The sequence below is a fragment of the Pelodiscus sinensis genome, chromosome 2 (assembly GCF_052426305.1).
Source record: "Pelodiscus sinensis isolate ZL-2025 chromosome 2, ASM5242630v1, whole genome shotgun sequence".
NCBI classification, from domain to species: domain Eukaryota; kingdom Metazoa; phylum Chordata; order Testudines; family Trionychidae; genus Pelodiscus; species Pelodiscus sinensis.
In genome coordinates this window covers 200,709,634-200,735,749 of record NC_143053.1, presented here as the reverse complement: position 1 = coordinate 200,735,749, position 26,116 = coordinate 200,709,634, and the positions used below count along the sequence as shown (strand labels likewise).

General features: G+C 46.3%; 1 protein-coding gene across 4 annotated transcripts in view; it reads right to left on the bottom strand.

The window, feature by feature from the left end:
* Positions 1 to 19,241, bottom strand: part of OSBPL3 (oxysterol binding protein like 3) — a 127,781-nt gene extending 108,540 nt beyond the window's left edge. The window contains exon 1 of one of the 4 annotated variants that reach the window (XM_006138372.5): positions 19,088 to 19,241. The gene's annotated coding sequence lies outside the window, so the exon portion shown is untranslated. Of the gene's footprint in view, positions 1 to 17,870; positions 18,587 to 19,087 lie in introns of those variants that run through there. The other 3 variants (XM_014581221.4, XM_006138373.5, XM_014581222.4) reach the window with 3 other exon arrangements.
* Positions 19,242 to 26,116: the final 6,875 nt, after the last annotated feature.

The following is a 26,116-nucleotide window of genomic DNA, read 5'->3' as shown; positions in this document are numbered from 1 at the left end:
GCCATGCGCCCGGGGCTGGCACCTGCTGTACGCCTGGGGGCGGGGCCAGCCCAGATTGATCCGCGGGCGCACGTAAAGGGCCCAGCGGGCGCCATGGAAGAGAGTTGAAGGTAGAAAGCTTAATTTTGCTCTCAAAAAGCTTTTCTGCCTAAAACCCAAAAATCCCGCTTTACCAAGAGTCACAAGACAAAAATTGAGTTTCCCCCTCACTACAGCAGAGACTTTCTGAGCAGACTTATCTTTGTAGAAGGCCTGCTCAACCTTGTATTTACTGCGAAACTAACTTAACTTCACTAGAGCTTTGCTCCTAATTTGAGTCTTGTCCATACACCAGAATCCAGAACTTGGGTGTGGTGGTTTACTGGCCCATCACGGGCTTAGCCCGATTCAAGGTTTAGCCTATGTCTGCATTACAGATCTTTCAATGGCACAGCTGACAGTGAAATTTACATCAGGGGCATGACTGACAAAAGCTGCTAGCACAACCACTTGCAGCATAGATGCTGGATAACACCACTGGAGTACAACTAGTTTCTCTGATCTACCACTATCTCATATCAGAAAAAGCAGACAAGTTCGTCCACATTTCACTGGGAAAGAATTTCCAGAGCGGCTCAATTTACTGCAGCACAAAGAATCATGGGACACACTCACAAGCCCAAGCAACACACACAAATAGTACTGCACTGGTGTGTTGCCCTGCAGTAGTGGTGGCTCTCACTTGAGTTACTTTACTCTTCTCCAATTAGTGTATTTTATCATTGCAGAGTTAACTCTAGTGAAGATATACTCTTGGTCAGATACCTCAGCACACAGTGCATTTCTTCCATTCAGCCAAACTCTGCTCTCTTCTTGGCAGTGTAAGCAAGACCCAACATTTTAGCATGTAACTTGCCTGTGTGACACAAGTTATATGCAGATATCAGCCAGACTGGTAAAGACTATAGAACTTGTTCTTCTGAATACTCAGCAAGTTCTATCCATAGGTCACTTGGCTCATTTTCTGTTGGCCCAACTGACAATACACATTTACACACAGACTGAGTTCCTGGATATCGTCATAATGCAGCACACGCCCCAATCTCCAGTGAGATATTTAGGCTGATTTGACCCGATTCCCTCCAAACAGCGGTTGATTTCAGTGTTCTGTTTGGTTTTAGGAAGAAAGAATTCCAAGAGTAGTCACTTGAGTACTGCATCTCACCTCCCACAACAAGCCATCTACTCTCAACTCACCTATGGTCAGAGAACCCTCTATGTGTCTTTGTAGTAGCTCAAGAAAACTGATGTGGTGTAGCCCGAAGGGGACACGGAGAGGAATGGACACACTGGTCAGGGATGCCAAGAGAGAAGGGTCTCTTAGCAAGGGGTCTTGCCCCGTACCACCTGCCTGCCCCGCACTTTATCCCAGGAGCAGTGTCTCAGTGCAAGTGCTAGCCCAGTTTACTCCTGCCTCCCTGCTGGAGCACTGGACGGTGCAGGGTGATCCCCTAAGCTCCAACTCCACTCCCCAGCTGAAGCACTGGGCTGGTAGACCGAGCAGGGCAAGTCCTTCTTCCCACTCCCCAGTTGGAGCACCCAAAGCCCCTGTGCCCTGCTTCCACTCCAGAACTGGCGTGTCACGCAAACAGACCAGGATGGGCCCTTGTCCCTAAAGACTCCCTACTGAACAGATGGAGATCCCAGAGAATCGGGGCACGCCTTTGAGCCCCAACCCTGGACCCCAGTTGCAGCACCAAATGCAGCAGAGCTAGCTTTCTACCCTGCTTCTGTGCTAGAGATCCTGGCGGAGCAAGATAAGCCCCCATGCACCAATCCCACTCCCTGGTTGGAGCGTGGGGCAGACTGGCAGAGAAGGGCAAGCGGAAAGCCATGGTGGGTGCAGGGGATAGGCCTGGATACCAAGTGGGTAGGCCCATTCAGACACACCCGTGGCTGTGCCCCTGCCTCAATGACAGCATGTCCTCCGTCAGGCAATGGCCCACTCCAAGGAGAAGCACCTTGCCTTAGATGAACAATGGTGAGCAACCGGATATCATCCGTGAATTGAGGGATCACCGCTGTCTATTAACACATCTGTATGCCACGTTTACAAGCTTCTAAACCCAGATTTCAGAAAAACTTCAAGAAGAAGTCATTGAAAGAAGGGAAAGTTAAGAAATAAGTATGTTTGCCAATGGGTGACCACAACCTAGGGAAAAAAAGAAAAGAATTGTTTAGCACCACAGAAAGAGGAACCAGCAGCACAACTGCCCATTTCACAACCACAACGCAAATCAAACTTTTTTCTGCAGCACTAGTTTCATAGAAACTACACATTCCTCAAATTATTTCTTGGGCAAAAAAGAGCCCAACATTAAAAATTAAACTCTGCACATGCTCTGCAGTATGTGGAGTGATCCAAGGGCATTAAGGAAAAAAAAAGTCAGACTTAAGTGTAAAAGCCATCATTGGACTTGAATTAAGAAAAATTCACATGAAAATAGTTTGCATGAACTGCACTGCAGACACTACAAAAAGAGTCAGTAGATAGTATTACTACCTTTAATTCAAGTTAAATCTTTTTAAAATCTGATAATTCCCCCTCCACACAAATCTACTCCCTTCAACTTTTCTGGCTTGCAAGATAAATTTTTTCAGGTTAGAGAAAGTACAGAATACAGTTGTCAGGAAATCCTGACCCAATAATACTGACACTGCGATACTCTTTGATTTGTTCATTGAGTGGCATGCCTGGACTCACTCCAACATAGCTGAGAACAAAATGAGCCCTTCAACTAAAAGTTATAATGGCAAAAAAATAAACATAAATTGTTATTCACTTTACTGACTATACCCATGTTAATGGTCTTACTACTCCACTTCTACAGTTTCTCTGCATCTGGGTATGTCCACAGCAGGGGCTATGAAACATTTTAAAAGAGGGTCTCAGCAAAAAATTTCAGGCTATGATTCCCCACCACCAATACCATGGTGCCCTTATTTCTGCACTGCTGCTGGATGCCTAGCCAGCTGGGTGCTCTCCCACAGCTCAGCTCTGAAGGCAGTGCAGAAGTAAGGGTGGCAATACTATAACCTGACTACAATTGGCTTAGAACCCCCTTTTGGGTCGTCAGAACCCTAAGCTGGCAAAATGCTGCTCTGGAGGTTTCATTGCATGTGAACACCTATCCTTCTCCAAATCTTGTCATCCATTCATCCTCTCTATTACTTAATGAAAATGCACTAGACTGACCCTTGGTCTCATAGCATGGAACCAATATTTCAATAATTACCGTTTTAATATCAAGATTTAGTTTCCCCATCTCAAGAATTCATAACCATCTATCTCTGAAGATTTATTTCCAGGTGTGTGCTAACTGATGGGGTGTGGTCACAGACAACCCTTTGGGAGTGCACCCTGGAGTGCTGACCACCGATACTCATCTCCTTGCTCTCTGGGGCTTCTCACCACCCTGTGCTGCTGGGCAAGATCAGCTCGTCTCCCCTAGCCAAGGCACAGAGCGGAGATCACCAGCCCCGCTGAGGAGCAATACAGAGCTGAAAAGATTCAGTGTCTGAGGATAATGCAGGAATGGGCCCAACTTCCCAGAAACCCAACTTCCTAAATGGGAAAAGAACCCCAGGAAAGCCTCCTTTAAACATGAAAGGAGGATGTAAAGACTGATTGCTCCTCCACCTAACAATTATTTGCACTGGTCTTGATAGTAAATAAAAGTGATTTTATTAAGCAGTGGAATTTAAGTGGTTGCAAGTGAGTACACAGAGACGTTGGTCTTCAAACCAGCTCCCGCTTAATGGCTCCCCCCCCCCCCCGCCCGCATTGCTGCCTCTCTTATCAGCTCCTACCTGCCCCCTGCATGTAAATATGTAACTGCTAAAAATTTAATTGGATAAACATTTACTCAAATACACTTTGGTTAACATTCCTAGCAAATACAGAAGCTAATTAGTCAATAGGTACCCAGGCACACAAGTGAAGTATAGTGCTCAACAACATACGCCCAGATGTTCCCCCCTACAGTTCAGAAACTGTCTCATAGTTGGGCAAGCAGCAACAAGTTTGACAACTCTTGAGCAATGACATTGGAGGAAGAAATTCCCTGAAGAGCTCAAATTTAGCAATTAGGTCAGCAGATAACAGATCTGCATTATATACTTGCCAACAGACTAGCCAAGCAGAAAAGGTCCCAGCCAAAGCCTGAAGAAATAGGCGCTCATTCTGCAGTGAGTTGAGAATACTGTATATGGAACGGCTATTCAAACTAAATTACTATTTAATAGCATCAGAAGATAAACATTTGCCTTTCTGTATAAAACAAAGGACTGGCTAATGCCAGCCCTATAATCTAATCATGTGAAAATAACTAATGCAAGGTCATTTTGCAGGGTATGGCTGGTAACAGTAGGAATGGTCATTATGATAGGGATGTTATGTCATGTTTATCAAGGCTGTGAAGTGGAACCATTAGTTAAGAATCTTCACAACAACTTCCATCACAGACATACTTTATCCATCTTAGATCTCCACAGAGAAGAGTGTCTGTTGTTTCTGGCAAGTGGCATATTTACAAAGATGAGAAAATTCAATTCATGACATCAGGATATTAACAATACCTTACGATTCAAATGAAATTAAACATTAATGAAGCTGAACCCACAAGAGGTCAAATAGGAAGTTGTACTTTTCCTGTTACAGATAATCAAGCTAATCAACTCAGACTGAAAGCAGCTTTTGTGAAGCCTGGCTGACAAAACAAAGTAGTTTTTTGTAATGCAGAACAAAACAAAGTGATGTCCAAATACTTGAAATCTGATCTTTTGAGAGGATGATCAAAAAGGGATCTTCACTGTGCAAGGAATTATGTTCATAAAAATCACAGAATCCTAGAACTGGAAGTAGGATTGCCAGGTGTCCGGTTTTCTACCGGACAGACCAGTATTTGCACCCTCTGTCCAGTAGAAAAATTCAGAAAATACTGGACACGTGCATGCAACCAGAGGCTCCCAGTGCCAATCGCAGCCCCGCCTCCCAGCTGGGAGCCTCTGGTTGTGGGCAGAAACATGGTGGGGAGAGAGGCTCCCAGCCACTCCCCCCGCCCCTGCCCGGCTTCAACTAGCAACTAGAGGGAGTGCCTGCCGGGGGCACGGCCTGTTGGACTCCGGCTGCGGCCAGTGGCTACACCCCTCTTCCCCCCCCTCCCTCCCGCCAGCTCTGCTTCCCACCCCCCTTCTTCCACCCCCCGTTCCCGGCCCCTAATCTCCTCCCTCCCAGTTCTGCTTCCCGCAGCCCCCCCACCAGCCCCACCTCCCGTCCCCCTTCCTCCCGGCCAGCCTCTCTCACCCCGCCCACAATCAAGTGTGTCCGGTATTTTGGGGTGGTCTACCTGGTAACCCTAACTGGAAGGGACCTCAAGAAGTCATGGAGTCCAGTCCCCGCCCTCACAGCAGTACCAAGCACCATCTAGATCAGGGTTATTCAACTTTGGAAGCCCCAGGGGCTACAATGATTCTCATAGCACATACTGAGGGCCACAACATGAGTGTGGTTGCATATACACGCAAATAACTTTTCACACTGACAGGCATGAATACAAAGATTAAGGCAAGACTACACAACACACAGGCCCCATTTAAGTCAGTTCTGCTGATAAATAAAATGCAATATTTACCCGATTTCCACCCATATGACAGCACTTATGAGCAATGACAGTCCAGGAATTTAACTACTAAAACACGTATCAACAGACGGCCATTATATTGATTACTTTTTTGTTTTGGCTCCTACCCGCAAGCCGGGTGTCGAGCCCAGCATGAATCCAAACTGCGCCATTGGCCGCAAACAAACAGGCCACGGGCTGAGTAGCCCTGATCTAGATCATCCCTGATAGAGGTCTATCGAACTTGCTCTTCAATATCTCCAGTGATGGAGATTCTACAGCCTCCCTAGGCAATTTATTCCACTGTTTAATCACCCTGACAGTTAGGAATTTTTTCCTAATTTCCAACCTAAACCTCCCTTGCTGCAGTCTAAGCCCATTGCTTCTTGCCCTATCTTCAGAGACCAAGGAGAACAATTTTTCCTCCATCCTCCTTGTAACACCCTTTTAAATACTTGAAACCTGCTATCATGCTTTCCCCCCGCCCACCTTCTCTTTTCTAAACTAAAGAAACTTACTACTTCTTTCAGTCTTCCCTCATAGGTCATGTTTTCATAAGTCATGGCAGCTGGCAACCAAGGTTACTTAGTACAGGGGAAAATGTTTAACGTTTCTTTTATCGACACTATGTAATCCTCAAAAGAAAAGTGACTGCCACTACATTTTTTGTTTTCAAGAAATTTTACATAAAAATGCAATCCTGGCACCACTTAAAAAAAAAAATCAATGGGAATTTTTTCCATTGACTTCAATGGTCCCAGAATTTCAATTTAGGACTTCATATATTGCACCATTTTGAAGGACACCTTAGAAACATTAGCGGTGACATGTAGTGAAAACACATGCCCAGATATCACACGTGTAAAGTTCTAATGCTCTATCTAGGAGTCCAAAAATTGTTTACCCACTTAGTATATTTTTTTAAAGATAAGATAAACATGTGGATTCCAATAGTGCAAGCTCAATTATTACAATACAGTATTTTTTGAATGGGGAAAAAAATGAAGCTGATTCTACTGAAACAGACCTGTCATCAACTAGAGTACAGGGATACCAGGGATGTTAATGTGTACCCATGTACACGATTAACCAATAAGCTTTGGCTCACTAGTTAAACCTCATGGTTACATGAATCAGAGGCAGGAGTCAGTGCTCACCTGCACTCCCCACATGTAAACACATAACTGCTGAAAATTTCATCAGTCACATGTTTACAAAAATAAAACTTATTTTAACTTTCCTAAGAGATACTATTGTTACTTGTGCACAGATCTCATGACCAACTTCACTGGGCCTTGGGCAATGTGGGAGGGGCTCACCTCTGGGCCCCCCAGAAAGGGCAGGGTCCCAAGTGAAAGGGGCGGGGCTAAGGGCTAGCCCCCAGACCAGGGCTGGGCAATAATTTTTGCCCAGGGACCACTTACAAAAATTTTTGAAGCAGTCCCGGGCCACCCCGGAAGGGGGCTACCCCATGCCCAGACCATAATTGATCTGGGGGAGCTCCTTTGCCCACCCTTCCCACTAGGCACCCATGCCCTGGAAGAGGTTTGGCATGCTCCCTCATCCCCAGGCCAATCAGGGCCTGGGGGTGGAGGTGGAGGGGCGCCTGAAGCCTCCTTCGGCCCTGATTGTAGCACTCTGAAATGCCATGGGCTCTTTGCAGGGCTGGTGCAGGTCAAAAGAAGCTTCACGCAGCTTCTGCCTCCAGGTGCTGATTGGCTTGTGGACAGGAGAGCGCACAAAGTCTCCTCCACTCTCTCCCCGCCCTGTGAGCAGCATGTGGCAGGGGAAAATTGTCCCCACTGGGCTTCCTTCCAGGTCTGGTATTTTCACCAGACAGGGGATCTGAATAATGGACAGTCCAGGTGAAAACCGGACACCTGGCAACCCTATATACCAAAGGAACTTTAGATCGCGATCTGTGAGTTAGTGCGCCAGCAGAAAAAGTCGCTGGTTTTGGAATAGGTTGTCAGCATCATAGTTAGGCTTCTAGTTTTCCCTGTTTCCCACCAGGAAGCATGGTTATACGAGCCTGTGGCTCAAGAAGCCACCACTTGATTCAGAACTTTTAACTGATGCACTACAGCCTCTCTCAGACTTACGAATCGGTTACAGACCAAGCAATTGGTCATAACTCGGTTTGTTCGTAAGTCAGACCCCAAAGAGTTACACGTGACCGCACTGTTAGTAAGCGCGGATCGCGTTTGTAACTCGGGGTCCGCCATTTATGACAGTTTTGGTCGTAACTGCAAATGGCCGTAAGTCAACCGTTCGCAACTTGGGGACTGGCTGTATTTCAAAACTCCTGAGTTAAGGTAAGATAGAGAATCTTTTTAGAAAGCAACTCCAGAGTCTTCATACCTTGCATAATCAAGTCTCTAACCTCCACCAAACTCATTAAAACTCAGTCAAAGGTTTCAGCCTAGATGTGGAACTGAAACCGAAGTGGTTTGACTAGTAGATGATCTTTTAGTTCTGTCAGAAGAGGCTATTCTTGCTTTATCTGTCTATTACCTCCAATGCCATTTACCAACCATACTCCTGACTTGCCAACAGCTCATAGCAAAGGTTGGTTAAATTGCCTTTTTTTTAAAGCTTCTAGAGCAGTTCCCTGCAGGCAAGCACCCTTCACAACCTTCCAGAGCACAGGCCTTTATATAGTTGTAAAATCCAAGCTCATTTCCTTCCTGGAGTTTGGCCTTGTCAAGTTCTCTCTCAGACTTGGCCAGGTAGGTCTGCTCATGTCTGGTCTTTGGTAGGTCTGGTCAACCCACTGTTCGACCAACCATTCTCCTACCTAGAGGATCACATCTACCTCTGATATGTGGACAGGAGGATAAGCAGGGTAATAAGTGACTTGCATCAGCGAGCCAGCTAAATCCATTTCAGTTTTCCACAAGAATTAACATCTGGTTTTGGGCATAGACCCTCTGCCACCGTGTACAGTCCTACCCAGTACTTGCAATCTGGTTTCCTCTTCCCTGTGCAGTCCAGATCCTATTCTTCTTTAGACTGAAATATTAAATTACACATACGGATGCCTGAAGCCCTGTAATACAAAAACATGTCAGTAGCACTAAAAATAAGTAATTTCAGGGAAGAACTCAGCCAGCAAGCTACTCATCTACAATAAAATCCTTTTACCCCTTCCATCTTTCTGGGTAGAAGAATATTTTCCTAGGCAGTTTTTAGAAGGCCTGCTGACTTAAGGTTTCCTGGTCTGTCTATAGCCTCCAGCTCCTCTCATAGTCATGAGACTGAAAATGTACCCAGTGGCCAGGCCTTTGAGTGGACCACCCTTTCTGGAATCTGCTCCTCTGATTCCCACACATGCAGAGGAATCATCATGGAAAGGTAGGTTCAAGCAATCCCTACCTTTGCTCATAAGTGACTCCACAAACTCTGAGGCCTGAAGGAGCTCAAGTAGTGGTACCGAGGAGCATTTCTCCTTATTTAAAATTCCACTGATCAAAGAATAAAGTGCTACATATACCAGGGGCCGAATTCACATTTCCACAAAGGTAACAAAAATGGCCCCTTTACACTGCCAAAACAGTGAATCTGGCTCCATTTGTGAAACAGACAAGCGATGGGGAAGCAGAAGATAAAATACACAGCACTTTAGAAAGCCTTTGATTATTGAACAATATTTCTCATCACAAGATACGAGCCTCCTGCTTTTCTTTGCATTCTGGACCCTTTGCAAAATAATGGATCACATAACATTCCATTCAGGAAACTAACAGAGGAGAGGAGAAAGAAACAAAGATTCACACTTTGTGGGAGCGACACAGAATGTATGCACAATTATGCATGAGACTCTACTCATCTGTGCATGTGGCTCCACTTGTGGCTGATGTGATCTTAGAGTGTGCGCCCCTCTGAGCAGAAGCATGCACAAGTGTACATCAAGTGAGACACAACAGTGTGGGTGTGCTTTGTGTAGGGCTTGCATAATGGAAAGCATGTAATTAGATGTAACATCTAGGAGCTTAACACAACTCTACCAGCAAATAAACAAATACAAGTAAAAAAAGGAATTTGATTTTTTTTTTTAAACTGACAGAATAGATTCCAGCCAGAACAACAAATGTATAGAAATTGGGAGGAGAAAAAACACCAGAACAATGGGAAAATTGCATTATAAATAATGCAACAAAGAAAGGTAACCTAAGTAATTAACATCTGACAAAGCATAACATTCCTTTCAGGTAACTGACAGGTAAAGTTTCCTGCAGTGTCATCTTAAGCAGAATAAAGCAAGTAGATGAAAAAAAACTAAGGGATGATCATGCTGGAGTTCAACTGAGAAGATCATGTGTTGGCCAGCTTTTCACCCAAAGAGCAATCATTGAAGAGAGCACTTAATGGTAACACACACACAAACCTCAGATTTCAGAAAAACATTTGACAGCCTCCATCAGGATTCACTGTGGAATATCTTGCAATGTTAGAGTAGGCCAACAAAACTTAATACCACCATTCTAGGCTTTATAATAGCCATCGCATGTTGACAAGATAACAGACTTGAGTGAACGGGTCAAAACAGACAGTCAGAGATGCTCTCTTAGCACTACAGGCAGTCCCCAGGTTACGTACAAGATACGGACTGTAGGTTTGTACTTAAGTTGAATTTGTACGTAAGTCGGAACTGGCGTCCAGATTCAGCCGCTGCTGAAACTGACCAGCGGCTGACTACAGGAAGCCCGAGGCATTCTCTGCCCCGGGCTTCCTGGAATCAGCCGCTGATCAGTTTCAACAGCAGCTGAATCTGGACGCCTGGAACAGAGCAGCTGGGGCACTGCCGGGTAAGTCCTCGCAGCGCTGCACCTCAGCGCTGCGGGGACCAACCCAGCAGCACCCCAGCTGCTCTACCCCAGGTGTCCCCAAGTCAGCTGCTGCTGAAACTGACCAGCGGCTGATTCCAGGAAGCCCGGGGCAGAGAATGCCTCGGGCTTCCTGTAGTCAGCCGCTGGTCAGTTTCAGCAGCGGCTGAATCTGGACGCCTGGGGCAGAGCAGCTGGGGTGCTGCCGGGTTGGTCCAGTAGCACCGAGGAGCGGCGCTGCGGGACCAACCGGCAGCGCCCCACCTGCTCTACCACAGGCGTCCGCAAGAAAAGCCTGGTCTGCTGGGGGGGAGGGGGGAGGGAGAGGGAGCTCACTAGCTGCGTCCTCCCCCCCCCCCAGCAGACCATGGAGACGCGGGCAGCGGGACCGAGACGCGCCGCGGTGTTGCCGCCCGGGTCCTCCACAGCTTTGCTCCACATCTCCTTGGTCTGCTGGGGGGGAGGCGGGGGGGGGGAGACCCCAGCAGACCAGGGAGACGCGGAGCAAAGCCGCGGAGGATCCAGGTGGCGGGACCGCCCAGACGTGCCGCGGTCCCGCCGGCCGTGTCCTCCGGGGCGAGAAAAGCCCCGTTCGTAAGTACGGATCCGACATAAGTCGGATCCGCGTAACTCGGGGACTGCCTGTACTGTCAACAGCAATGCCCTACATTATGGGAAAAGCATAGATATTCTCTGCATGGCTCATCAACAGGACGCTAGAAGATCTAGATTTTGCTGATGACATGGGCCTTATCAGCATGAGCTCAATGAACATGCATATAGACACAAACAGATTGTTCACCATTTAAAAAGAAAGAAAGCCACAGGGCCAATGATCAGATATGCTACAACAAATCTAAGGAGAAACCCAGCAACTCATAACTGAAACATTCCAGAAGCAGGGGCGGATGAGGGTTTTGCAGGGCCCAGGGTAGCACAATTTTGCGGGGCTCCCCCTTTGACACAGTGCATGCACCATGGCGCCATAGTGCATGTCCGGGGCCTCTTGAAGCACGGGCCCCAGGGCAGCCGCCCTGCTTGCCCTGCCCTACATCCACTGCTGGCCAGAAGACTAAGGAATATAAGAGGCAAGTCCATTCACATACCTTAGCAATAATGGACAAGCCAATAGGGATACCTACAAGGAACAGGGTTACAGATAGCAAGTATGAAAAATTGGGACAAGGTATGATAGTTGCTTCTATACGACAAAGACCCTAGAACAAGGACATCTGGTCACCCTAAGAAGGAAACAGATTGACAAGGAAGCAGCTGCATTCACCAGATTACATAAGACTTGGCCACACACACACACACACACACACACAAAATGCTACAGATTGAAGATCAAACCACACATTCAATTCAAATGTTATTTCCATCTTACCACACGGATGTGAAAACTGGAATCTCCTAAAGGTACAAGCAGCTGTCTAAATGCCTTTAAAAGCAAATATCTTAGAAAATGCTCGACATTGGATTTAAATTTAATTCTAAAATTCTGAGATTCAAAGTTCAAACCTTCTCTCTAAAGATAGCCACACACAAAAAAAGGGGGAGGGAGAGATACTGGGCATGTTAAGAATTAAACCAGTATCTGCCATGGCAGTCATGCCATTCGGCAGCTAGAAGAACAAAGAATGATCTGACAGAAAGAATCTCTGTCAAGCTACTTAAAAGAGGGAAAAACTTATGAGACTTATCACAGAGGATCTGTCCAGGATAATCGACAGAACAATTGTCTGTGCCAAAGCAACATTTGGTGGGAAGCAGAGAATAGAGATTCACTCTGAACTGACACTTCATTGTTTTTAAAGTTACAGACTAACATGATTACCCCTCTGAGACTTTTAAACATGAATAGTTCTGTGGCATCTTAGAGACTAACAAAAAATAATGTATAGTATCATGAGCTTTTGTGGGTGTGCCACAAGACTACTCGTTGATCCTACACGTGACTTTTTCGGCTTTTATTCCTATGCATTCCTTCCTATGTCTAACATGCTACTGTTGAGCTATTCTTGAATGCAGAAGGATTTTGAGAAAATAATGAAATGAGTGAATGTGAGATTAACTTTGAAATCCAGAAATTCACAGTGGGACTAGCTGCACCATTTCATGTGATGTCTCAGATCTCAATGAAAGCTAGCTTCCAGATTTAGTCTCATTTCCATCTGTACACATCACAGATATGCATGACCTGACATGAATATCAGTTTCTTTAGAAGAGACTTAGGCCTAAAATACTAGGGGGTTTGCAGCTACGGACTGAAGAGCATTCGCAGGAGCTTGCGCCATACCTGATATGGTGAAACTGGTTTACATCACTAGCTCTTCACTTTCATTATTGGTACTGTGGTAGCACTTGGACGCAGCATATAGTATAACATTGATTCATCTCTCAACCTTAAGCACATCACAAGTACAAGACTATTATAGAGAATCAGCAGTAGCTTCAAGAACCCGGCAAGAATAGAAGATTAAGAACTGAAGCTGAATGAGTAGGAGTTATAGAAATACAACATCTCAGGATCAGGCCAACTAAGAGGCATATTTTCAGTTCTGTCTTGCCTAGGTTCTCATAGCACACTCATCACTAACATCCCAGTTTTTACTTTTGTTGATTTGTATATCAATCTAGGTGCTCCAAGGTAATTTAACCAAGTTTCTGTCTTTGTTTGTATATTAACACATATACACCCCCTTCCTCCACTGCAGAGAGGCTATTATAAGTTTCCTCTTTAAATCCCAACATACCACAGAGCTGACTGAAAGTAAACGACTCCACCACAAATGATTAGTTGCACAAGTCTAATGCCACAATCTGAAAAATATACCCCTTCCTAAAACCAGAAGGGCTTGGTTTTATATACATTATATAAAATAAAACAAACCATATGTAACTGACAAAGTACGAAGCCAGCTAAGTTTTAGTATGGTAACATTTTGTAAGAGACAAATTAGTTCCAGTCTGGGCAGTTGTATGCCAAGTTACAAACTCACCTGAAATGAAATATGAGAGAGACCTCTTAGATGGCCAGTTCATTTCTTTGTCAGTGTAGGATTGTTCTCTGTGGACAAGACCCTGTGGACTCTATGTCAAATTGGACCTAGAATCTATGTCACTCTGGTACAACAGACTAGAGGTTTTAGTTGCTTTTTAATATAAATGAAGTATTTTCTTAAATTAGATATGAACCATTAGTACTGTGTAACTCCATTTTAATTATTAGCTTGTAAACTACATTGAATGCATCACCAAATCTTTTATTTTCCAAGGTCATCACAAAAATATAACTGCTTCCTAGAATTCAGTCCATCAGGGAAGCTGAAACTTTTGGCAGGTGCCTAGGAGATAGCTTGGGTTCTTGGTACATGAGAAGCAGTATGGAATTCTAGAATATGTACACTAACAGGAAACTAGAATGAACAACACTGAAATATTTAAGTGGACATTCAATTTGTCCTCTTTAAGCTTCAGAGGCAACACCAATTTGAAATGCCTTGAACATTTCACATTTGAGCTACCATTTCAAGTTATCTGTACTTACAGAGAATGGCTAATTTATCACTTTTTATTCATGCTTTAAAAAAAGATTCCTCTGCAACCACTTTCTTAAAAAGTGGAAGCTTGTATTACAGAGCACAATCCATGTTGCAGACATGGGTCCTGGGTCCCTAAACAGAGCATGAGCTACTGATTTGTCCAATATAGTTCAGCATTAGATCACACAATGAGGCACCTTCCCTAAAACCCTGAACAAAGGCAGCTTATGAATGGAAAACAGGGTCTAATCATAAGGCCCTTTACTTTAACAGTGCATACAGCAACCACACAACTACTACATATACACAGTGGAGTGTCTAGGTCTTTACCATGAGTATGTCAATTAGGCATCAGATTCTAACGCCACAGAATACACGGCAAAAGTTTTAATGGTCTTTAGTGGCCCCAGGTGAAATTAATAAGTGTCTCACAAGAAAAAGGATAATTTTATAACCTACTGCAGCCATATCCATCACAGCAGTCCTTTGAACTGAATACCACAGCAAGCTGAAATTTAGCTAAAAGGTTAATTGCTATACACCAACAGAAACCTTGATACTCAAATGCCAATTAATATATAAACTGCTAATAACACTGCAGCAACTGAGAACTCAGTTTTTGCAATTAGGATCCATGAAATCTAAACCTGTGAGAATAAGGTAACTTTTCAATCTGTTCTCTAGATAGTATGCAACAAAAGTACATATAATACAGCAAAGTAATGTAGGGGAGGCCTACTACTGAAGTGTACTTTGTTTATACACATATGCTTTTAACTACCGGAGCTCTAATGAGAAGACAAATATCAAATACCTAGCAGTTATATATTGTGTTGCATTTGCAAAGTGCTGCACAAAACTAACTATATATTAATCATTGTACAAAATACCCTCCTCCCCCCTCCATTCTCAACAGTGTTTCCTGTCTTTGGTAGTTAGCTCACAATTCACAACCATGGCCTGCTTGTTCTGGGTCTGGGCAGACCTAGTGCCAGCTCATGCCCAGGCCTCATTGAACACCGACCAATGCAGAGCTGGAAACCAGCATAACAACACTGTAAGATGATACAAATGTGTTTAGTATATAGGACACCACATCATATTGATCTCGCTTGTGAGCTTGGTAAGCCACAGTGTATGGTTATATAGTGTTTGCATTGTAAACTTTGAACTGTGGAACTCAAAGAGGATTAGAAGCCTTCACTAATGCAAATGCTGGCTTCCTCCAGAAGACTTTAGGCTCTGCCTAACTAGGTGGTCTTTGAAACCCAATGAGCCATTGTGGGAGACAAAGACAAATGTTAATTACATATAGCCCCTCCAGGAAGAAACTTGTTCATGAACTCATCACATCATCTTAAGTGTGGGAGGGGAGGAAGGGATGAAAATCTCCAGTAAGGAGAAACTGGATTCCTTTTGGCTGCTTGGACTCTAAGGATATGTCTACACTGCAATTAGACACCTGCAGCTGGCTCATGCCATCTGACTCAGGCTAAGGGGCTGTTTAATTGCAGTATAGATATTTAGGCTTGGGCTGCAGCCTGAGTTGCAGGATCCTCCCACCTCACAAGGGCCCATTGCCAAGGCTTCAGCAAGCCCAAATCTTTACACCATAATTAAAACAGCCCATTAGTCCAAGTCAGCTGGCATGGGCCAACCACAGATTGCAATACAGACATCCTAAATGGGCAAAAAATCACTAAGCATAAGCAAGTCACCCCCTGCCTTTCCAGGTTAACCCAAGAGGACATAGGGAGTTTGCTTATTATAGAAGTTACTATCTTGTTTAATCTTAAGATTGTAAGTCATGTGTGTGTTGCTTTAACCTTGTAAATAACTCATGACTTTATAAATCTTTAGTTAATTACACGATTGGCTAGAAGAACTGGCTTTGATGAGTGATCTGAGGCACCACTGACCTGGGGTAAATGACTTGTCCTTTGGGATCTGGAGTAACCTGAATATTCCTGTGACTTTTTTATGCAAGGGACCAACTACCATGAAGGCAGAGTGCCGCAGGGGCCTGTCTGACTCCATGGGAAGGCTCTGCTAGGGCTTGTGATGTTTCACTCTTGCTACTTGACTGGTGAAATCTAGTTACAGAACATTCAACCAATTCATTTAACACAAACTACATGACTCTCTCTCTTATTCTAGTAAGGACTTTTTTTTTAAAAAAGGTAAGTATTTACCTGGGATATTTCTTATGCTTTAAATGCTGAATGAAGCCTACATGTGCTGCTGAAATTCAGGTGGGTCAATTACATTACAAACTCTGTGGTTAATCAGAAATATTTAATATATTATATGAAACAAATAGTTTTTCACACCCCTTTGGCCAAACAGCACCCTTACCATAATTAGGGGAAGGAAAAGATGGATGCTGTTAAATATCCTTTTACAGACATATTCCACATGGTGAAGAATATTAAACTACTGAAAGTCAGCAAGCATGAGCCAGGAGTACCAGATGGATTTCATGCAACAGAATACTTACTGCTCATTTACTAATTTGGACTCAAAGTCCTGAAATTACACTGGCTTTGAAAACTGTACTGAAATAATTGGAGTTAACTAACCTACTCTCTTAAAGATGGGGGACAAGAGTGAAGAAAAATTATGGCAGTTTTTGTTTTATACAGCTAAAGAGAATAAAAGAATCAGCTGAGAGTGAAGCACTGGCAAATATCCTCAAGATCTCTGAAGTTACATTTAGCAGCCAGCTGGCTTCCAGTTATATTTTCCAAAGCACACAGCAAGAGGGGAAAATCTGCAGTGGCTCCCTGCTGAATGACTCCTGGGAAATTCACCTCTGAACCCTGAAGACTTAGTAATTGATACAGGCTTATGTTTTAGCAACAGATGCTTAATATACCAATTAATCTAAAATTAGGTCAATTTCAACACCACAAAGAAAACACCCTGAACACAACTAATAAATAAAAATCCTGAATAGCACACAATTCAAAGCAAAGAGAGGCTATTTTAAAATTGTGTACTCAAAATACTCTACTACTGTAACAGCACATCCACGGATCTCAACGGATTTCAAGAGATGACTAGATGGGTAGCTAAATCCTATTTCATTTTAGGACACTTTAGAATGGGCAGAATATACATAGACTGAGAGGGTAATGTGTTTTATTTATAGTAAGTCAAAATTCTCCACAGATTAGAACTACTCTAACCCATTATGGCTTCAGTTCACAAGAGGGAACACTCTCTACACCGTCTTCAGACATTTGCACTGAAACTTACAGGAAAGCCGACAGACCCCGCCATACTAAGGTTACCAAGCAGTGACATGAAGGCTGAGCGTTAAGTGGTGACCCCCGGCCAGTTCTTTTCTCTCAAGTCTTAATTCCCCACTGCCTCACACTGAACCGTGTGCCTATAGCTGTTTTTAAAAGCCACGTTCTTGTTACAAAGTTTTCTTGGTGCCTTTGCAAATTTCGCAGCCTCTTCACTATTTCTCTTCGGGCTGGGGGGGGGGGGGGCGCCCCAAAAGGCACTGCCCTGTTTTCCTGTAAGATAAGCCAGCCCTTGGGGGGGGTGAATAACCAAACCCACCTGCCTGTACAGCGGATCCCTGCGCTTGGGCTCCTGGAGAGTGAGTGTCCTGGTTAGCAACACCTCACACCCGACTCAGCTCTCGTCCCCGAGAGAAGACCCAGGAAGACCCTTGAGGGACAGCACCTCCCCTACCCCAGGGACGCCAAACAGCTCAGGACAGAAACCAGGTCCCTTCACACTCCCCAGAGCGGCCGGGGGGCCAAGCCCCGGCCAGATCCCTGACTCCCCGCGGACTCACAGCGGGGTGGGGGAGCCGGGCACCTACCTGAGCACCTTACCCGCAGGCAGCAGCGGGGCTAATGGAAACTCCGAGGCAGCAGCGGTTCCCCGGGTAGACGCAAGCAGCTCAGCTCTTTTCTCTAAACAGCCGCTACAGGCGCCAGGCTAAAAGGACGTGGGCGGGGATGGCAACCAAAATCATGAACTCAGCGGTTCCACCTGGGTGCCGGCTGGAGCTGGGAGCCGACGGACCGGCTCTTCGGCTCTCTAGATTCCGAAGGAGGTTCCAAAGCGGGCGGGCTTCATCTCATTGATTGACAGTCGGGCTGACCAAAGAGAATCTCTATTCTGGGCCAAGCAAAGAAGGCGCGCTAGCGCCCGCCTTCCAGGCCAGTCTGGGGAGGGCGGGTGTTTCCATGATGTCAGCGAGAGGCGCCTCTCGGACAGGTTGAGAGAGAGGATGTGGTACGGGCGGGCAGTACCTCTCTGGCAGCGGCGTGCGGAGTTGTCACTCAGGGGGCGGTCAGGAGAGGCCAGTCCCCAGCCAGCAACTGGAGCTTTACAGTGGAAACAAGTGCGGGGTGGGCCAGCTCCATCGGCAGCAGCCCAGCAAGCCGGGTGCTCAGCAGGGATAGTGGGCGTGCTGAGGAACCAAAGTGTAACCCCGTCCCTGTAAATATGGAATCCACTTCAAGCCGGGGGGTGCCTCTGCAGCACCCCTCTCTGCAGCACCTACGGGTGCTGGGCGCCCCGCTGGCTGGGTCCGGGACCCCTCGTAGCCAGGTCCCCGGGTTGCAATGCACCGTGACCACACTGATCCCGAACCCGCTTTGTTGCACCATTGTCAGAGCCAAGAGATGGGGGGAGGGGGCTGTACCACCACAACTGGTGTGGTTTGCCCGTGGCACGCCCGCTGCCCAGCAGCAAACGGGCAGCTCTGAGCACCCCGGCACACGTGCGCTGTGCCCTTTGCATCAGCGCAGCCCCTCGCGGGTGGGGGGAACTCCCCCAAGGGCGCTGACAAGAAGCGCCACACGAGCTGCCAGGGCTCCAGCCCCGCGGGTGACCGGGCTGTCCAGAAGCTGCCAGATAGATCCATTAACAAGCCCGCCCCAGAACGGGCAACCTGCACCAGGAAGGTCTCTGAGCGCTGAAAGGAACAGCCCAAGTCAGTTCGCACGTGCAGCGGGCTGCCCACCCCCTCGAGCCCAGTGCATAGCCGGGCAAGGGGAGCCACGGAGGGGAAGGAGTCAAAGATTATACCTTAATTCTTAAGAGGAGGCCACCCCCTGTTTCAGGCATAGAGCTAACTTCTTGTCTGCCTGCTTGGCTCTGTTCAGGCTCGCTCCCGTGCAAAGCCCCGCCTTAGCCAGCCCCCCCTCCGCTAGGGCGGCTGCAGCTACTCGCCGCTCGGAAAGGGGCGGAGCCGCCGCTCGCACATTGCATCTTTCTAGTCATCGGCGCATGAAAGACTTGGCGTCTGTAGTGACAGGACGTAAATAGTCCGACCTCGTCCAGCACCAGCAGCAGACACGCCGGATGCTAAGGCTAAGATCTGCTCCCTCAACTTCAGAACTGCTGGGTCAACCACGACTTTGAGCTGTGTGGCTGTCTCTAAAAGACTCAATTAAGAAAAAAAAAAAAAAGCCAACCTCCCCCGCACAGAAGAAAGCCATTAACACCCTAAAATTAACATGCTTGTCTGAGTTGTATTGAAAAAGAAACAAGCCGAATGACTAATACGATTTTTTTTTTTTTTTACTTCAAAGGTAGTGAAAAGTGCCAGGCTGATTTCTATGTACTCTTTCATGTGTGCTCCAAATCTTTCCAAAATAGTCAGTTCAAGGCTTGCAGAGATGTAGGCAGGCATTTACCATGACATACCGTTTTTATTTTCAAAGTATTAGCTCCCCTCCTGACTTGGAAGAAAGAATGGGTTTTTTGTACTCAGCATTCGTAGACAAGAAATCAGATATTTTCAATTTATGTTCGGAGCTGAGATGTTATGTTTTTAACTGGGATGACTGTGGTAAGTGGTCCAATTCCTGCTCCTATATACCACTATGCAGGAGAGGGCAAAAGCCAAGTTTTCCTCAAAGGACAGCTTGTTTGATAGGGCCCCAGTGACATTGCGACAATTTGGCCTCGCTGTCATATCAGAGAAGCAGCCAGGGCGAATGCAAGTGGCCCTACGTCCTTTTATCCAGGTTGCACCATCCACAGTGGGAAGCCAAGACCAGCCCCCACAGCACAGGAACTGCCATTATGGGGTGAATTAGTGGCAGGCTTGATCTCTCAGTCCCCTCAGTGGTTATTTTTTGGAAGGGTGTGACTGGGCTCAGATTCAGATTTTGACTGGGACTCCCAAACACTTCTGTGCAGCACTGCAGGGTTCAATGCCAAGATGTTAGGGAAGAGTAAAGGCAGGCTGACAAAATCAGCTTAATGCAGTGGTCACCAACCAGTAGATCAGGATCTACCGGTAGATCTTTTAGCCTCTGACAGGTGATCCTGAATGGTTTGTCCAGGAAGCTATCAAGCACTGGCACTTCAGTTGCCCCTCCACCCACTGCCATACTGCTCCGGCCCTCTGCCTTGGAGCTGCCCCCCTGGGAGCCTCCTACTTGCTGTGCAGGGTGTGGAAGGGAGAAGAGTGAGGGCATTGATGTCAGGGTGTTCCTCTTCCCTCCCCATTTCTGCACACAGAGAGCAGGGGATGGACGGAGCTTGTCAATGCAAATCTCTGTCAGTCTGATACATTGCGTGTGTCTCTGTCATTCTCTCTCACACACACACACTGTCCTTCACTCTCATCTCCCGACCCAATACATACGTGGGTGGTTGTTACTTCTTTTACTGCTTGCAAAGTGTGTTATTTTTGGGTTTTGATTGGTCTGTACATTTCATAATTTTCATTTCTCTTACGCTTACATTTAGTTCTTTGAGTAGTGAGTTCTAAAATGCCTAACCTATTGTGGCTGGAGTATTTATCCCCGTGGTAACTGCTGCTCCTGAAAGTGGATGACATGTCCCTGCAGCCCCTGAGAAAGGTAGAGCAGGGGGTCTCCACATGCCATCCTGCTTGCAGACACCACTCCTGCAGCTCCCATTAATCAGTAATGGGGAACCGTGGCCAGTAGAAGCTGTAGGCTCAGTGCCTGTAGATGAGGGGCAGTATGTGGCACCACAGAGCCATTGCTGTACATGCCAGCTACTTTCAGGAGTGGTGCAAGGCCAGGGCATGAGCAGAGCTGGCCTTACCATGAGGTGAACTGAGATGGCCAGACTGTGGCAGGGGTGCCACTAGAACTCAGAGTGTAGAAAATTGTGTTTGCTGCTGGTACAGCGAGGGGGCATGGAGGCATCATTTGAGCTTCCCTCCTCAAGTACCAAAATGTTGTGGGCCGGCCCTGGACAGGACTAAGCTTGCCTTAACGCCACTGCTCCATCACCCGGAAGCCATCTCAGTTAAACGGCGCCCAGCCAGAGCCTGCTTCCTGAACCCCTGTCCTAGCCCTGAATTTCCTCCTGCACCCAACTTCCTGCCTCAGACATGAGTCCCCCTGTACCACAACTCCTTCCCAGAGGTTGCACCCTGAAACTCCTCCTGGACCCCAATCCCGCACTCTGGGCTAAGCCCAAAGCCCCTCACACACTCCAAAATTCTTGGCCCCAGACCACAGCCTGCACCTCCTACCCCAGCCTGGTGAAAGTAAGTGAGGATGGGGGATGGAGTGAGCAGGGTGAGGCCTTGGAGTAGGTGTGGAGAAGAGGCAGAGCCTCAAAGAAGAGACAGGAAGGAGTTGGGACAAGAGGATTTGGGTTTGAGGTAGATCTTACATTGCACTTAAATTGAAAAAGTGATCCTGTGGTTTAAAAGGTTGGAGACTATTGGCTTAATGTGCACCCCTGAGAAGAAGTGTTTAAGTTAAAGAAGAGGAGAGGGAGAGGAGAGTTTTTCAGGGACAGGAAATCAGTGCAGGCAAAAAATGAGAGCATGGTGATGCTCCTAGATTTTGGGGTCTAGCTACATCAGATGGCCAGCCTACAGCACCAGAGCTACATGCAGCTCTTCAGAAGTTAATATGCGGCTCCTTACATAGGTACCAAATCCAGAGCTGGAGCTACAGGTGCTAACTTTTCACTGGGCCAGAGGATGCTCGCTGTTCAACCCCAGCTCTGCCCTACGCGCTGCCCCCTCCAGCTTTTCTCCCTAGAATCCTGCCACTTCCTGCCCTCTCCACTGAGCCTATCACACCCCTCTAGCATCTCCCACTGAGAAAGAGCTGATCACACTGGGCAGGAGGAAGAGGAGAAGGAGGCACTGACCGGTGGGGCTGCCAGTGGGTGGGATGTGCTGAGAGTGGTGGTGGGGAGATGATATGGGCTGGTGACACGTAACTGGCTCTTTGGCAATGTGCGTTGGTCAATTCTGGTTCCTTCTCAGGTTTAGGCTGGCCACCCCTGAGCTACATGAATGCAATGTGAGGACCCAAGTTAGTATCATATTTATGTCAAATAAATATTTGTGCGCAGTTTAATAGAAAATTAATGTAGTGCTGTGCCATGTACCTTATGAATTTGTTTGAAGTAGGACATCAGAGAATGCCAGCACTTGAAAAACACAAGCAACTGAAAACTGCATATAGCAATCAAAGCAATGAGGTCAATTTCACTTTTCTTTATATTATTTTAGATTGCAAGTGCTTGCAGTGTATTGATTTCAAATGTTGCAAGGAAATGTGTATTGGTCGGAAAACAGTTGAAATTTTTAAATAACAAGTAATTATTTCTATTGGTTTTAGGTTATCTAAAAGCTTGTTTTTTCCTAACTGAAAGCTTTGGGGCACATTAAAGTTGGCAATGCACTGAAGTTATGACAGTCTCTAGCTGCAAAGTTCTTAAGGAGACATTAGGTAACAGATATAATTAGTATCAGCCAACCCTCCCAGTGGCTATACGAACAATAATAAAATGTTTTATAACTGTGCACACATAATGTCTGATCACACTGCCATTGAAATCTCTGGCAGAAGACACACAGCCTTAAGTAAGAGCATGATTGTGCCCAGGATATTTGCAGGCCCAGAGCTCGACAATAGGAAATAAAGCAAGGACAAACACTAAACAAAGACAAATCAAATTCCAGTCTAAAATATTAATCTTCAGTCTTGACTTAAAGGCAGAGATATTCAGAGTTCCCGATAGTCTTACCAAAATGTAGTGTTCTCTTGTTCGTCATGGCAAAAATCATGGACCAGAAACACATGCCTGGGGCTAATGAGTTAATTAATTACAAGAGAGATATGTGGCCTACATTTGTAAATCTGTCCCTATGGACAGCAATCACCTTGGACAGAGAAAGCTCTCTGAGCACTCAGGTGTGTGTCTCTTTTCCATTTGCTCTACCATACTGTTTGACAGAAATGATGAACAAATATTTTAGGTGATTTCTTTTGTGCGACTAATTAAAATAAACATTAACTGGACAAGCTGTTCAAAAATCACATTGTTATTTCCACCAGATATAGGAACATGGAGATAAAGTGGCAGTCTGTTAATTCAGAACACAAATGTAAAGTTAGATGTATAGTACTGAGGAAACAGTGTGAACACAGAAAACATCAGGTACACATATAGACTGGTGTTTTTCTTCTTAATGGATCTGTCACCACAAAGCCATCCTGTTTATAATAATGAAAGGGAAGCTGTGGAGGTATTCCTCTGTCTGATGTATTTAACCTTCACTTTATCCTCATGCTTTGATTTTCCTCTTGTGATTGATAGAACTGTATGCTAGTTTAATCCTTCCTGAGCTATTAAGAAGAGGAACCTCATACTACATATTCCTTTTTCAGCTTCCCTTTGATCTAATGTAATTCTGAATTAAATACATGGTCTGAACTAAGACCCTGACACTACATGTATCTATCTCTCTTGTTCTCCCCTATGGTTTGATAAAGGAAGTGATTCTCAAAAACATACAGTCCAATGAAAGAGATTGCCCTTTGATTTTCAGCCTTTCCAACCCTAACACAATTACCTCTTCTGTACCCTACTCAATGAGATGTTACGAGTTTTCATTTTTGTCAGACGTGTGTGTTACAAAGAGGGCGAAAGACAGAAAAAGGAATGGTGTACACGTTATGCTCACCAGTGGAAGTCAGGCAATCAAGGGAAAGAAAAATGCATTTGTGCAGGACATCAACATTCACAGGCCTGGCTAAAGAGTTTGCGTGGCCCAAGGTGGCATGTTGTGGTTGGCCGCACCGCATGGCTGGGCAGCTCCCAGTCAGGGCAGCGAGTGAGCAGCCGGGCAGGCAGGGGTGGGTGGGCACCAGGCAGCGAGGGGCCCTGAAAGCGCGGGGCCCAAAGCAACCCGCCTTGCTCTCCTTGCCCTAAGGCCAGGCCTGTACATTCAGTTTGAGTAGCAGGAGTGGTGTGTGGACAATGACTGGATTCATCACTACTTATTGTCTGAGAAATGTGCATACTACCTTTTCCTCACTGTCAGAAATTTGTTCACCCTCCCTTAGCAATGCTCCTTTTCTTCCTTCTACTCGTGCATCTCATCTTAACCTCCTGTTGGTAGGCTTTCTTTCCAGTCTAATGTAGGCTGTTGAGGTGCAGCTACACAGCACCTTACCTTGAAATAAGCTACGCAATAGTGCCAGAGGGAGCCCCCTGACTTCCAGCCCCCAGCTCCCAAGCCACCCTACCCCCTCCAGAAAATCCACCCACCAGAGAGGCTGGGGCCAAGGTGATACTGGGCCTGGGAACCATGGCCTGACCTCGGATAGGCTGCAGGCCTGTATGCCACTGGGGGAAGGGGCAACTCTGGAGGCCAAAATCAGTCCCTGCAGCCTGGTCCCCCCTGCGGACAGCCTGCAGAACATGGGGAGCTGCCACTAGAAGCATTCCCCTCCTCCCCCCCCCCCCGCTCCAAGTGCAGGAAGGGGGAGCAACTGGAGGCTGGGGATGGCCCACAGACCCTCAAACCCTCAACAAGCTTCAGGGCTGGGGAGAGGGGAGGCTGCAGGTCTGGGACAGCTCCCAGAGCCTCGCCCACCCTGGACCAGCTGCAGAGTTGGAGGGGGCAGCTGCAGGCCAGGGCCAACCCTTGGACCTTCACACCCCTCCCCACCTCAGGTAGGCTGCAGAGTGGATGGGACAGACAGATGCCAGGGCCAGCCCCTGGAGGCTGCCCTTCCCTACACCAGCTGCCAAGCCTGGGGTGGGTGCTGCAGGCCGGGGCCAGCCCCCTGCACTGAGCCCCTCCTTTATGACCTGAGCAATGGCAAGTAACTTTGCTAGTGCTTGATAAAGAAATTGCAAATCTCAGGTGGTTACCATATTGTGGAATGAGCAGGTATAGTCCATGTGTAATGTCCAGACCACTGGTGACCCATGTATGAGAACCTCCAGTTGCTCCTTCCCATATGGCATGGTTTAAAGAATTACTTTCACTACGATTCTAACTGACACATTCCCACAGTTTCTGATGCAAGCTGAGATGATCCTGAAACATTTAAAAATAATTTTCCTTTAAAAATGACAAGTAATTTAAGATCCCTGGTTTGTCAATCTGGTGGTAGTTTCATACAGCAGATGTTTGTGTTTAACGTTTATCCTCCCCCTCAGCACTTACCAGTTCTCCTCTTCCCAAATATTCCTGGATTTTCAATATTTGTCTACATTTTAATAACATGGACAACATTTAATCTTTTCCCCCATTTTGTTTGGAACAGAATACGTTGGGGGATATGAAAGTTTAGTATTTTCACAAATGATTATAGGGAGAGATCTACATTTACCCAGATCCGGAATCTAGATGCTACAGCCAGCGACTGGCACCCTGTAAATATCAGAGACAGACAGAAACATGCAGTGATTCAATTTACAGTAGGGGAAATCTTCCATCCATCCCTCCCAAGGCAAGCTTGTTTGCTCTGGCTCTATCAGCATGGAGAATAGGGGAGAGTTAGAAGAAGCATTCCATAGCTACTGCTCCTCTTCTCTACTAGTGAGGGAGCTGACCTGCTAGTCTGAGTAGTTGCATATTTAAAGCTTGATTCACGTTCCATTGGAATCAGTCATATTTACTGCACTGGATTTTGGGCAAAGACCTAATTAGTCAGACCCCTGTTCCCTTGACTTCCCTATGGTATTGGAGACTAGGGTTACCAAATAGGTTCAAAAAAATACTGGACACACTTGATCTCAGATGGGGGAAGGGACTGGCTGGGAGGGGAGCAGGGCTGAACGGGGGGGAAACCAGCCTGCGGGCAGCAG